Source organism: Mauremys mutica, chromosome 2 (genome assembly GCF_020497125.1).
Source record: "Mauremys mutica isolate MM-2020 ecotype Southern chromosome 2, ASM2049712v1, whole genome shotgun sequence".
NCBI lineage: Eukaryota > Metazoa > Chordata > Testudines > Geoemydidae > Mauremys > Mauremys mutica.
The window spans coordinates 232,915,513-232,927,226 of NC_059073.1; positions in this window are offsets into that span (position 1 = coordinate 232,915,513).

The following is an 11,714-nucleotide window of genomic DNA, read 5'->3' on the forward strand; positions in this document are numbered from 1 at the left end:
AGAGGCAATTTCGGTTCAACAGGTGCAGGAATTGCACTTGCAGTATTGAAGAAGCCTCACTCTCTGCCTCACTTTAGCAAATGCTGTTATTTGCTCACTTCTGAAAACTTGATTTTGCACAGTGTAAAATGGAATTTTTAAAAGGTTCAACTGTTTTCTCCATAGACAAAACGGAATTGTTAAGATAAATGTATTTATTGTGTACTACCACTCAGACACATGATGAGGTTAAGTGTGCTTGATACTATAAATTAAAAAACCTTCCCAGCAGAATACTTCCTGAATGTCTGTGAAATTATTAACTGAGAAGTGATGGGGTCATAGCTCAAAGCTGTGTGGCTGCACTATGGCACTAGGCTTCCAGGAAGCAAGAGTGATAGAGGGATTAGCATGGGGGGAAAAAGCACACCACTGAGTGGTTGGGTATGAGAAATATCCATGTGAGGAGGTGGTGTATAGAAAAAAGTTTACCAGGCCATCACCTAGGCAGGGCAACAGGTCTTTATTGGAAAGCTTTTTTTTCTCCACAACAAAGTGATGATTTACTTTGCAGTATATTTTAATGTAGTCTTCGAATGCTTTAATTCCTTATGGTACATATTCAAATTCTCAATTTTCCCATTATAGTACCCCTTAACTTTATTTATATCTTACCATGATCCATTCCTTAGTTTTCATGGAAAATAGTTTAAATAAGTAACAAAAACTTTAAAAAATTATATATATATAATCTTGTCTTCCTCATGCTAATAGAAATGCTAATAGAACTCAATGGTTGAGAAGCTACAGCCTTCCAGTGCCGGCCTACAGTAAGTGTGGTTACCTCTTAAGGCTGGCTTAACTTCGGTTACTGCTAAAGAATTATTAAAACTTAATGGAGCAGGAGGGGAAAGCTCACTTTAGCCCTTTATGCACTTATGTACCAGTTAGTACTTTTTATCATAAAGCGTGCTCAGTAAAGCAGCAATGCTTAGTGAGACATAACTTCATCTAGAGCTACTACAACATTAACATGTAACTTTAACACACACTAAACTTCATTTAAAATATGTGCACTTACTTTATTATTCAGTAATTACTATCTAAAATGATAGCTGACACCTACTCTCTCCAATTCAGGGGTAGTGTAGCGCCAACCTACCCATTAAGACTGCTATAATGCTGCTGAATGTACATTGTATTTGCACTCTAGCTAGGTACTTTTAGCACTCTGTGTAGCATGAATGCCTCAAACATCTAGGAAGTTATTTTACATCAACTTTTGAGGATGAGAACTATCCCCATTGTACAGATACTAAATAATGTGCTCAGGGAAGTCTGTTAGAGCTAGGAATTTATTCCAATGTCTGCTTTACCTACAAACCTATTCCTCCTCCTGGGCACTAAAATACTGGAAGAGTACCAAACAGCATTTTTACTAGATCTGTAGCCCCTACCTGTGCATACCATTATGTACACATTCCTGCAATAAGGCCTAGTACTCCGCAGCATCTAAATACTTCAGCAAATGCGTAATGTGGTAGAAGGGTCAGGTATATTCAGAACTAGCACTTTGCTTAGTAAAATATCTCTTAAACTGCTCCATTGAGTTTGAACTGCTTATACATTTTCATTGTTAGTGTTGTCAAGGAGGATTGGAGAAAGCTGGCAGATAGGAGACAGCTGAAGTTTTTGATACTGAGGAGAGGGATGCATCCCCTGTTACTTTCACCACTTTTGGGAAGATATGGATGGATGGGCTGGAATTTATCATCCCATCTCCCATACACACTCCCCAACAAATCCTTCACAATTGTTCTGCTAGAATGTTACCCACCATTTACTGCTATATCCAATGTTGGATAAACACATTTGCTTAATGTTTTTACCAAATAGATCAGTAATGAAATAATTAGCAATGGTGACCTCAAGATGTCATTAGGTTTCAGTTAATACCGCACTGAGATTAATGTAAATCTAGTCTTAATTTGTTTCAGACTGGCTGCAGCTTCATGCTTTGGTGCTGAATTACTGTCTTTCTTCACAAGTGTGAGGGTAGGTTTATTTTTTTAGAATAAAAGCTTAGATGCTGGAGCACAGATGAAGCCACTTCATTATTTGTGCAGTTACATATATGCTGGGTTATGCATTCCTGCCAATCTGGGTGAATATCTCCTGTCATGATCCTTTTTTTTTAATAGTTATTTAGGATCATAAGCTACTTACTCACAGTGAGGTGGTTATATCCTTTTCCCCCCACAGTTAATGTTTAATTCCCCCGCCCCCGAAATGCATGTCATCCTGGACAATTATCTGTAATGCAGTAGAATCTAGGGTTCCAAATGGGGGATCAAGGCCCCAGTTATGCTAGGCCAGGGATCGGCAAATTTTCAGAAGTGGGGTGCCGAGTCTTCATTTATTCTCTCTAATTTAAGGTTTCACTTGCCAGTAATACATTTTAAGGGTTTTAGAAGGTCTCTTTCTATAAGTCTATAATATATAACTAAACTATTGTTGTATGTAAAGCAAATAAGGTTTTTAAAATGTTTAAGAAGCTTCATTTAAAATTAAATTAAAATGCAGAGCCCCCCGGATCGGTGGCCAGGACCCTGGCAGTGTGAGTGCCACTGAAAATCAGCTTGTGTGCTGCCTTCGGCACATGTGCCATAGGTTGCCTACCTCTGTGCTAGGCACTTTACAATCCAATAACAAAAAGATAGTAAACTTTTCAGGCAGGAACTGTCTTGATGTATTGCACCTTAAAACTGCCCTCACCCTGTACATAAGCATATTGTATGTACTGATACATTAATTCATGTGTTGAGATGGTCACTGACTATGAAGCTTTAAGACACCATTCTTGTCAAAAGGCTTTTCACTTTAAGCAAATAATAGCATAGAGCAGGGGTCGGCAACCTTTCAGAAGTGGTGTGCTGAATCTTCATTTATTCTCTCTAATTTAAGGTTTTGTGTGCCAGTAATACATTTTAACATTTTTAGAAGGTCTTTCTCTATAAGTCTATAATATATAACTAAACTATTGTTGTATGTAAAGCAAATAAGGTTTTTAAAATGTTTAAGAAGCTTCATATAAAATTAAATTAAAATGCAGAGCCCCCCCAAACTGGTGGCCAGGACCCAGGCAGTGGGAGTGCCACTGAAAACCAGCTCGCGTGCCGCCTTCGACACCCGTGCCATAGGGTGCCTACCCCTGGCATAGAGGGATAGATTAGGACCCCACAAAGACTATTAGATTGCTATGAAGTCTAATGAAACACTGATATAAAACAATCTTCTCTCACTTACTATGTTGTTTAACTGTTAACAATTTTTGCTAGTTTTTTGATATTTCCTGACTTTGACTATGCTACTTCTCCTGCAGGTGGGGAGCTCTGCCCATCCTATTACAAATGAATTCATCTGTTCAGTTAATGAAAGATTGGAATTTAATCAACATTTCTTTTGCCTTAAGGGACTTGTCTGGGGGGTTATTGTGCATTCTTCTTTTTGGTACAAAATGTAGCACTAATGATGCTGAAGAAACACCCCCATTAATTTATTTCTGTCCTATACTGTGGTGGCTCAGATACAGAGACCTAGCCTAAATCTGCAAAGGTAGATGCCTAAATCCCAGTTTTAGGCTCCACTGTAGTCCACAAAACTCCTGCTGAATTCTGAATGACCCATTGACTATTTCAGTATTTATCCACAGTGAAACAGTCAGTGGTCGGGGGGGAAGCGAGCAAGTGAGAATAACTCAGTAGTCCAGTGATTAGAGTACCTATCTGTTCCAGTGCTGATGCTCTAATCACTTTTGTTGTTTAATCTGCAGTAGAACAGTTTCAACAGGAGAGACTGAGGGAGCCTCACATCTGAATATGCCATTGCTCAGTGATTAAAGCACCCATGGGAGAGATGGGTGGAGATCCACATTTAAATTCTTTCTCCTGCTCTGTGGGGAATTGAACCAGGTCTCCCGTATCCCAGCTGAGTGCTCCAACTACTGGGTTAAAAGTTCAGGGCAATAGCACCTGGCACCACCACCTTTTTCTCCCCTGATAATTGCATGTGGAGCAAGGCAGGGGTCTAACTCATTCCTGCAAGAAACGCCTTAGGTGCCTAAGCCACCTGGAGACAGTTGATTCCTATTCATGGATTGCTAAGCAGAGATAGGCACCTCCCTGTAGCCCAGACTTTGGGCAGCTCTACACTTTAAACAGAGCAGCTACACAGCTGGTAGCGCTCGAGTGAAGGTGCTACTATACCAACAGGAGAGCTTCTCCCATCAGTGTATTTAATCCACCTCTGCAAGAGGAGGTAGCTGTGTTGATGGGAGAAGCCCTCCCGTGGACATAGCACTGTCTACACTGGTTGTTAGGTTTGTATAACTGCGTTGCTTGGGGATGTGGATTTTTCACATCCCTGAATAATGTTGTTACACTGATATATGTCTGTAATATAGTCCTGGCCTTAGGCACCTGGCTTTGTGAGAGAGGCAGGATTTAGCACACACCCCTCTGACTGGTATCTCCCATTGGCTATTTTAGGCAGCTCCCACTTAGCATGCTGGCTTTTATTGATCGCATTCTTAGGTGACTAATGCTTCCTATGCATTGTATAGAGAGCCTAGGCATCTAATTTGGCTTTATGGATTACAGTGTCTTCCTGAGATTTTTATACATGCCTAAAAGTTAGGTGCTGTGACGCTCAGCATTGTAAATCACTTTGTGCATCCCACCTGTGGAGTTAAAGGCCAGAAGGGACCATTAGATCATTTAGTCTGACCTCTCGCATATCACAATCTGTTAAAATTCATCGAGTTACCCCTGTCTCAAGCCCAATAATTTGTTTGACTAAAGCCTAATTTGTGTTTTGCTAAAGCACATTTACCAAAACTCACCAAGTCTTGATTTGAATACATCAAGAGATGGAAGAATCCACCACTTCCCTGTGTATTTTGCTCCAAGGTTAACCACCTACATTGTTAAAAAATTGTCTTATTTCTGATTTGAATTTGTCTGGCTTTGAATTTCAGCTACTTGTTCTTACATGTTTCTTCAGTAGATTAAAGAGCCTTAAATACCTGGTATTTTCTCCACGTGAAGGTACTTATGCACAGATCAAATCACCTCTCAATCTTCTTTTTAATAAGCTACACCGGTTGAGCTCTTTAAATCTCACTGTAAAGCATTTTCTTAGGCCCTTGAATCATTTCTGTAGTTCTTTTCTGTACCGTCTCCAAATTGTCAACATTATTTAAAAAATGTGGACACTAGAACTGTATGTAGTATTCCATTATCGATCTCACCACTGCCCTATACATAGGTAAAATTAACCCCTTACTCCTACTCTCATGTTTATACATCCCAGGATTGCAGTAGCCCTTTTTGGCACAGCATCACACTGGGAGCTCATGTTAAATTACTTGTCCACAATGACCTCTAGATTCTTTTCAAAGTCACTGCTTTCCAGGATACAGTCCCCTATTCTGTAAGTATGGCCTACAGTCCTTGTTTCTAGATGTATAATTTTGCATTTGTCTGTATTAAGAGTAATTTTGTTTGAATGAGCCCAGTTTACCAAGCAATTCAGATTGTTCTGTATGACTACCCTGTTCTCATCATTATTTACCATTCTGCTAATCTTTGTATCATCTGCAAATATTATCAACAGGAATTTTACATTTACTTCCAGATCATTGATGACAATGTTGAATAATATCAGCCCTAGTACTGATCCTTGTTAAATAGGGAGATTCTTCTAATGGACAGTTAAGAGGAGAGTATGAGAGCCAGTCCAAAAAAAAAATGGGAAAAGAAGAAAATAAAAGAAAAGGGAGAGAAAGAAGTGAGGAAGAAGAAAGAATTGAACTAGGAATGAATATAGGATAGGAAAAAAATTGAATGATGACAGGGAAGAAAGGCAGAAAAGACATAGCAGCTTTAAGAAACCAGTTTTAGTATTATTCCTAGTCCTGTTTTAGGGGTGACTCTCAGTATAAGCTTTATAATTTACAAAAGTCAATTACTGATCTACATCTGTGTTCATATATATGTAATTCCACCAATATTGTTGACACTTAAGAGAAACTTCACTTATGGCCCCAGCACATATGAAGTCAGTCCTGCGCTGTGTTTGAATTCACTCCTCCCACTGTCCTATACAAATTAATTCATAGTTGTGTGATGAGTAACACACTTTACCTATGACATTCAGCAACACTGCTATAATTTGTCAGAGTTAGCAGATCTAGTCAGCTACACAAAACTTGGAAGAGAAGAAGTGCTTACCATGTAAAGTTGCTGGTTTCTAATTGAGTGAATCTAATCAAATCAGTTTATTAATATGTTCAAGTTACAGGTACTAGAGAATCAGTGTTAGATCTAATGAGCACAAGATGATTTCTAATGGTGAAATAAATAGTGCATGATATAGTGATCTGGATTGTTAAGGATGTAGGAATTGTCATACTAGCACAGTGGTCCATCTAGTGCAGTTTCCTTTTTCTGACAGTGGCCACAGTACCAGATGCTTAAGAGGAAGGGGCAAGACATGGAAGGACTAGAGTATTTCCTTTTATCAGTGGGAAGTTTGTTGTGTTTTAATTTCATTGTATGTCCACTTGATTATGAGGAAGGATGAATAGAAGTGCCTGATTTACCATAATCTCAGTACCATTCATTGTTTTTGTATAAAAATATCGTGTCCCCTATTATTCATCTCTTCACTAAACTTAACAGCCCCAGTCCTTTCAGTTTCTTCTCATACCGAAGACTCACAACAGCTAATCATTTTTTTTCAACTGCCTCTGAACCTCAGGTATTTCTGCTAGATCTTTTTTGAGATAGGATGATTGGAAATGAGCACAATATGAGAATGTATCATTGATATATAATGAATTATAATTAAGGCTATTGGGTCATGGAAGTCACAGATTCTGTGACTTCCAGAGACCTCAGTGACATTCTCTGTGTCAGCCCTGGGGCAGTGGGGCTGGAGCTGTCAGCTGGTGGAGGCCCCGGAGCTCCAAGCTGCCATGGGTGGTGAGACCCAGAGCTCCGAGCTGCCGGTCCTGCAGCTCCCAGCCACCACATTCGGAGTGGGGACCCAGCAGCTCCCAGCCGCTAGTCCCAGAACTCGAAGCCGCTGTGGGCAGTGGGGGGTCCCCAGAGCTGGCAGCAGCAGTGGGTACTAGACCCTTCTTTTCCCTCCCTCAGCAGGGCTCGAGCTGTCATCCCCCGCATCAGCCCCATTTTGTGTCAGTAATTTTTATTAAAAGTCAGGGACAGGTCACGGGCTTCTGTAAATTTTTGTTTATTGCCCGTGACTTGTCCCTGACTTTTACTAAAAATAACAGTGACAAAATCTTAACCTTAATTACAATATATTTAGTATTTCCACTCCGTTCTTCTTCCTCCTGCCATTTTGTTTGCTTTTTGACCACAAATGCACAGCAGTTTTCATCGAATCATCCCTAATAACACCCACATCTTTTTCCTGCACGGTTAAGAACATAAGAACCGCCATACTGGGTCAGACCAATGGTCCATTGGGCCCAGTATCCTGTCTGCCAACAGTGACCAATGCCAGGTTAATTAATGGAGAACCAAGAAATGTGTATGAGTTCAAATTACTCCTTGCAATCTGCATTACTTTGCGTTCGTCAACACTGAATTTTATCTGCCATTGTGCTGCCTAATTACTGAGCTTTCATACTTTCCCTTAGGAGTTCTTCACAGTTTTCCTTGCTATTAACTAACCTAAATAATTTTGTGACACTTGTAAAATTTGCTACCTCATTATGTACTCCTTTTTCCCGATCATTAATACATACATTAAACAATGCTGGTCCTACTAAAGAACTTTAGGTGCCCAATAGTTAAACTTTTGATAGTTGAAATTTGATCATTTATTGCTACTTTTTTTTTTGTCTCTTAAGCATTTTCTAATCCATGACAGAACTTTACTGTTCACCCCTTGATTGCTTAGTTACCTTAAGAGGGACTTTGACAACAGGCTTTTTGATGGTCCAAGTATTTCAGCTGGTTCTTCTTTACCCACTACTTCTTGTTCAAACAAGAGAGGAGGAGGATTTTCTTTTACAGAAACCATGCAAGGCTGTCCCTGACATACTATGGTCTTCAAGGTGTTCTAAATCATTTTATTTCTAATTATTGTGTCAGTTATTTTTCCAGTGACTGAAATTAGATGCACTGGTCTATAGATCTAGGATCCTCTCTTGCAGAATTTTTTACAGAAAGGTTACACCATTTTCTACTTTTCAGTCTTCCTGTATAGTCACTGATTTTATTGAGAGTACGTATTTTTATTAGCAGCTCATCCACTTCATTTTTTAATTCTTTCAGATCTCTTGGATGTTATTCCCTCTGGTCTTGGTGAATTGCTGCTCTTTAATTTATCAACTCATTTCACAGAACTCCTCTTTTGGCACTTCAGTCTCTGATAGTACCACATCTTAATTACCTCAAAAGAGTAGGTCTAAGATAGAGAGAGTCCCCAATTTCTCTGTGATGAAAACAGATGCAAAGAAACAATTTAAGAAACATTCTTAACTACCTTATTTGATCCTTTTACTCTCTGGTAGCCCTGGGGATCCCTCTTTATTTTCCATTTCCATTTTATCTGCTATAGTTTACAGGCGTTTCTGTTGGCTTAACCAGCGATGGATTTCCATTTGCTGTTTTACTTGAATAACACCTTGCTATTTATACCTTTTTTCCCCCTTGCTTCCTTTTTTCATTTGTTCTGGTATGCTTTAATAGCCTCCATGTGGAGCCAAAAGATTTTAATTTAATTGCTTTTGGTCTCTTTGACTAGCTTTCTCATTGTTTGAATTCTTTCTTTTTGAAGTTTAGCAGAAGCTGGGACTGGGCGACAGGGGATGGATGATTCCCTGTTCTGTTCGTGCCCTCTGAAGCACCTGACATCGGCCACTTTCAGAAGACAGGATACTGAGCTAGATGGACCTTTTGTCTGACCCAGTATGGAACGCTCTTATGTTCCTGTGTTTGGTACTATCAACACCCTCGGCAGGAGTGTTGAATTTACTTATATCGTGGTCTCTACTATTTTGTGGCCCTATGATAATTACATCTTGAACCAACTATTGTATGTTGCATAGAACTGCATGGGGAATAGCCCTCTCTCCTTGTGTGCTTTAGAACTAGCTGTTCTAAAATGCAATTGTTTAACATGTCAAGAAATTGCTTTTCTAATTTGACCAAAAGTCACATTTGATCAGTTTGTTTGCACATAGTGACCACAAGGGGGAGCCAAAGTACTGAAAAAGCTACATGTGAAAGTTATAACTGTCTTTGGCCACCATTTTTAATCAACCTTTGAATGTTTAAAGTAGAGTAGCGCACAGTTGATTTTACCAAGTGACAATTTTACAAATGCACAAGAGAAAAAACTTTATATCGTCACTAGACTAATAGAAAAGTGCATTCATATATTGTGGATAGTATGGAATGTTCTAGGCCCTTGAACTGATCAGTGTTTCACATTTCATCATGTTAAAACTGATTTGAAACAATCTTATATAAACCTAAATGTATTTGAACATTAGGAGCTAATGTAATTTAATCAGAAAGCAACACGTTCCTATCTGAGCTACACTGTGGGTCTCTTATCTAAACAGCAGATCTCTAATGCACACTCCACTTTTGTTCCCCTCCTAGAACTTACATTGATGTCGTCAGTTGAAGTTTTGTGCCTGGAACAGAGATTGTAATGTAGTTTAGACAAACTGCAGATTAGATAGAAGAATGTTGCCTTTTGTAGCTAAAAATGCACTTTGATATTGTTTTTAATAATATCTCGTGAGTAGTATCTGATGATAGGCTCCAATTCTTTTGGAAAATGCATTAGGGCTTATGGTAATGTACTACAATAAAATGCTTGTATATAACAATGATCTCCTTCCTCAGAAGCATCAGAGGTGGCCATGGCTGGAGATGGGACACTGCACAAGGTGGACCAGTGCTCTGAGGTGGCAGCGAGTATCCTCTCTCTGTATGTTGCTTGGCTGGCTGGTTGTTTTGCTCACATGCTCATGGCCTAACTGATTGCGAGATGTGGGGTCAAGAAGGAATTTCCACCAGGTCAGACCGGCAATGACCTTGGGTGAGGTGTTAGGATAGCCAACTTTCTAATTGCACAAAACTGAACACCATTGCCCTGCTCCTTCCCGGAGGCCCCACCCCTTCTCTGAGGCCCCATCTCCCACTCACTCAAGCCCTCCTCTCTCTGTCGCTCACTCTTTCCCACCCTCATTCACTTTCACTGGGCTGGGATAGGAGGCTGGAGTGTGGGATGGGGTGTGGGCTCTGGGGTGGGGTGAGAAATGAGGGGTTCAGGGCACAGGAGGGGGCTCCAGGCTGAGGCAGGGGAGTGGGGTGTGGGAGGGGGTGAGGGCTCCTGCTGGGGGGTGCAGGCTCTGGGGTGGGGGTGGGGATGAGGGGTTTGAGGTGCAGAAGGGGCTCTGGGCTGGAGCCAAGGGGTTTGGAGTGCAGGAAGGGGTGCGGGGTCCGGGGGGGAGTTGTGGTGTGGGAGGGGGTTCCGACCTGGGGCAGGTGGTTCGGGTTGCGGCTCCGGCTGGGCAGCACTTACCACAAGCAGCTCCTAGTCGATGGTGCAGCAGGGCTAAGGCAGGGTCCCTGCCAGCCCTGGATCTGCGCTGCTCCCAGAAGCTGATAGCGTGTCCAGCCCCTAGGCGGAGGGACTGGGGGCTCTGCGAGATGCGTGCTGCCCACGCTCGCAGGAGCCGCCCCCGGAGCTCCCATTGGCTGCGGTTCCCGGCCAATGGGAAATGTGGAGCCAACGCTGGGGGCGGGGGTAGCATGTGGAGCTTCCCTGATCACCCCTGCACCTAGGGGCCAGACATGCCGTCCATTTCTGGGGAGCTGTGCAGAGCTAGGGCAGGCAGGGAGCCTGCCTTAGCCCCTCTGCGCCGCCAACCGGACTTTTAACCGCCTGGTCAGCAGTGCTGACCAGAGCCGCCAGGGTCCCTTTTGACCAGCCGTTCTGGTAAAAAACCAGATGCATGGCAACCCTATGGGGGGTTGCCTTCCTCTGCAGCCTTTCGGTGCAGGTCAGTTGCAAGGATTGCCTTAATCATTTCCCTGCCATTCCAGAGGCCTCGGGCACCTCGATTCCTCCTATTCTCTTTCAGTGGTACATGACAGCCTGGTCTACTGTGCTGTAATACTTTGGTCTAGTTTCAGTAGCTGGGTTTAGAGTGTGGATGCTGGGTAGTGTTGGTGCCCTATGATACAGGATGTCAGACTAGCTGATCACATGATCCTTTCTGGCCTTAAACTCTGAGAGAACAAAGTAAGATGTTAGAATATGTAATAGTTGCAATTGTGGGTCAGCCTTTTATTTAGGAATGTCCAATTTGCCTCCCACTATATTATCTCACTCTATGTATGGGTATTCTAGCATAAGGCCAAGTGTAACACATTCTGATGTATTTAGAAGACTGTAACGCCATTCCTTCTATCAGTTGATACACAACTGAAACTAGAAATAAGGTTCTGAATGTAAGTATGCTAAGTAGGAGGCATGTTCTCTATTAAACTGTATTATGTATTCTGGACACCTTTTGCAATGTTTAAGGACTCAATCCGACAAGATTCTGAGCATTCTGAGTGTTTTGATGGATCTGGGAAGGAGTACTCAGCACATTTTGGGACTTCTGACTTGTTTAAAGT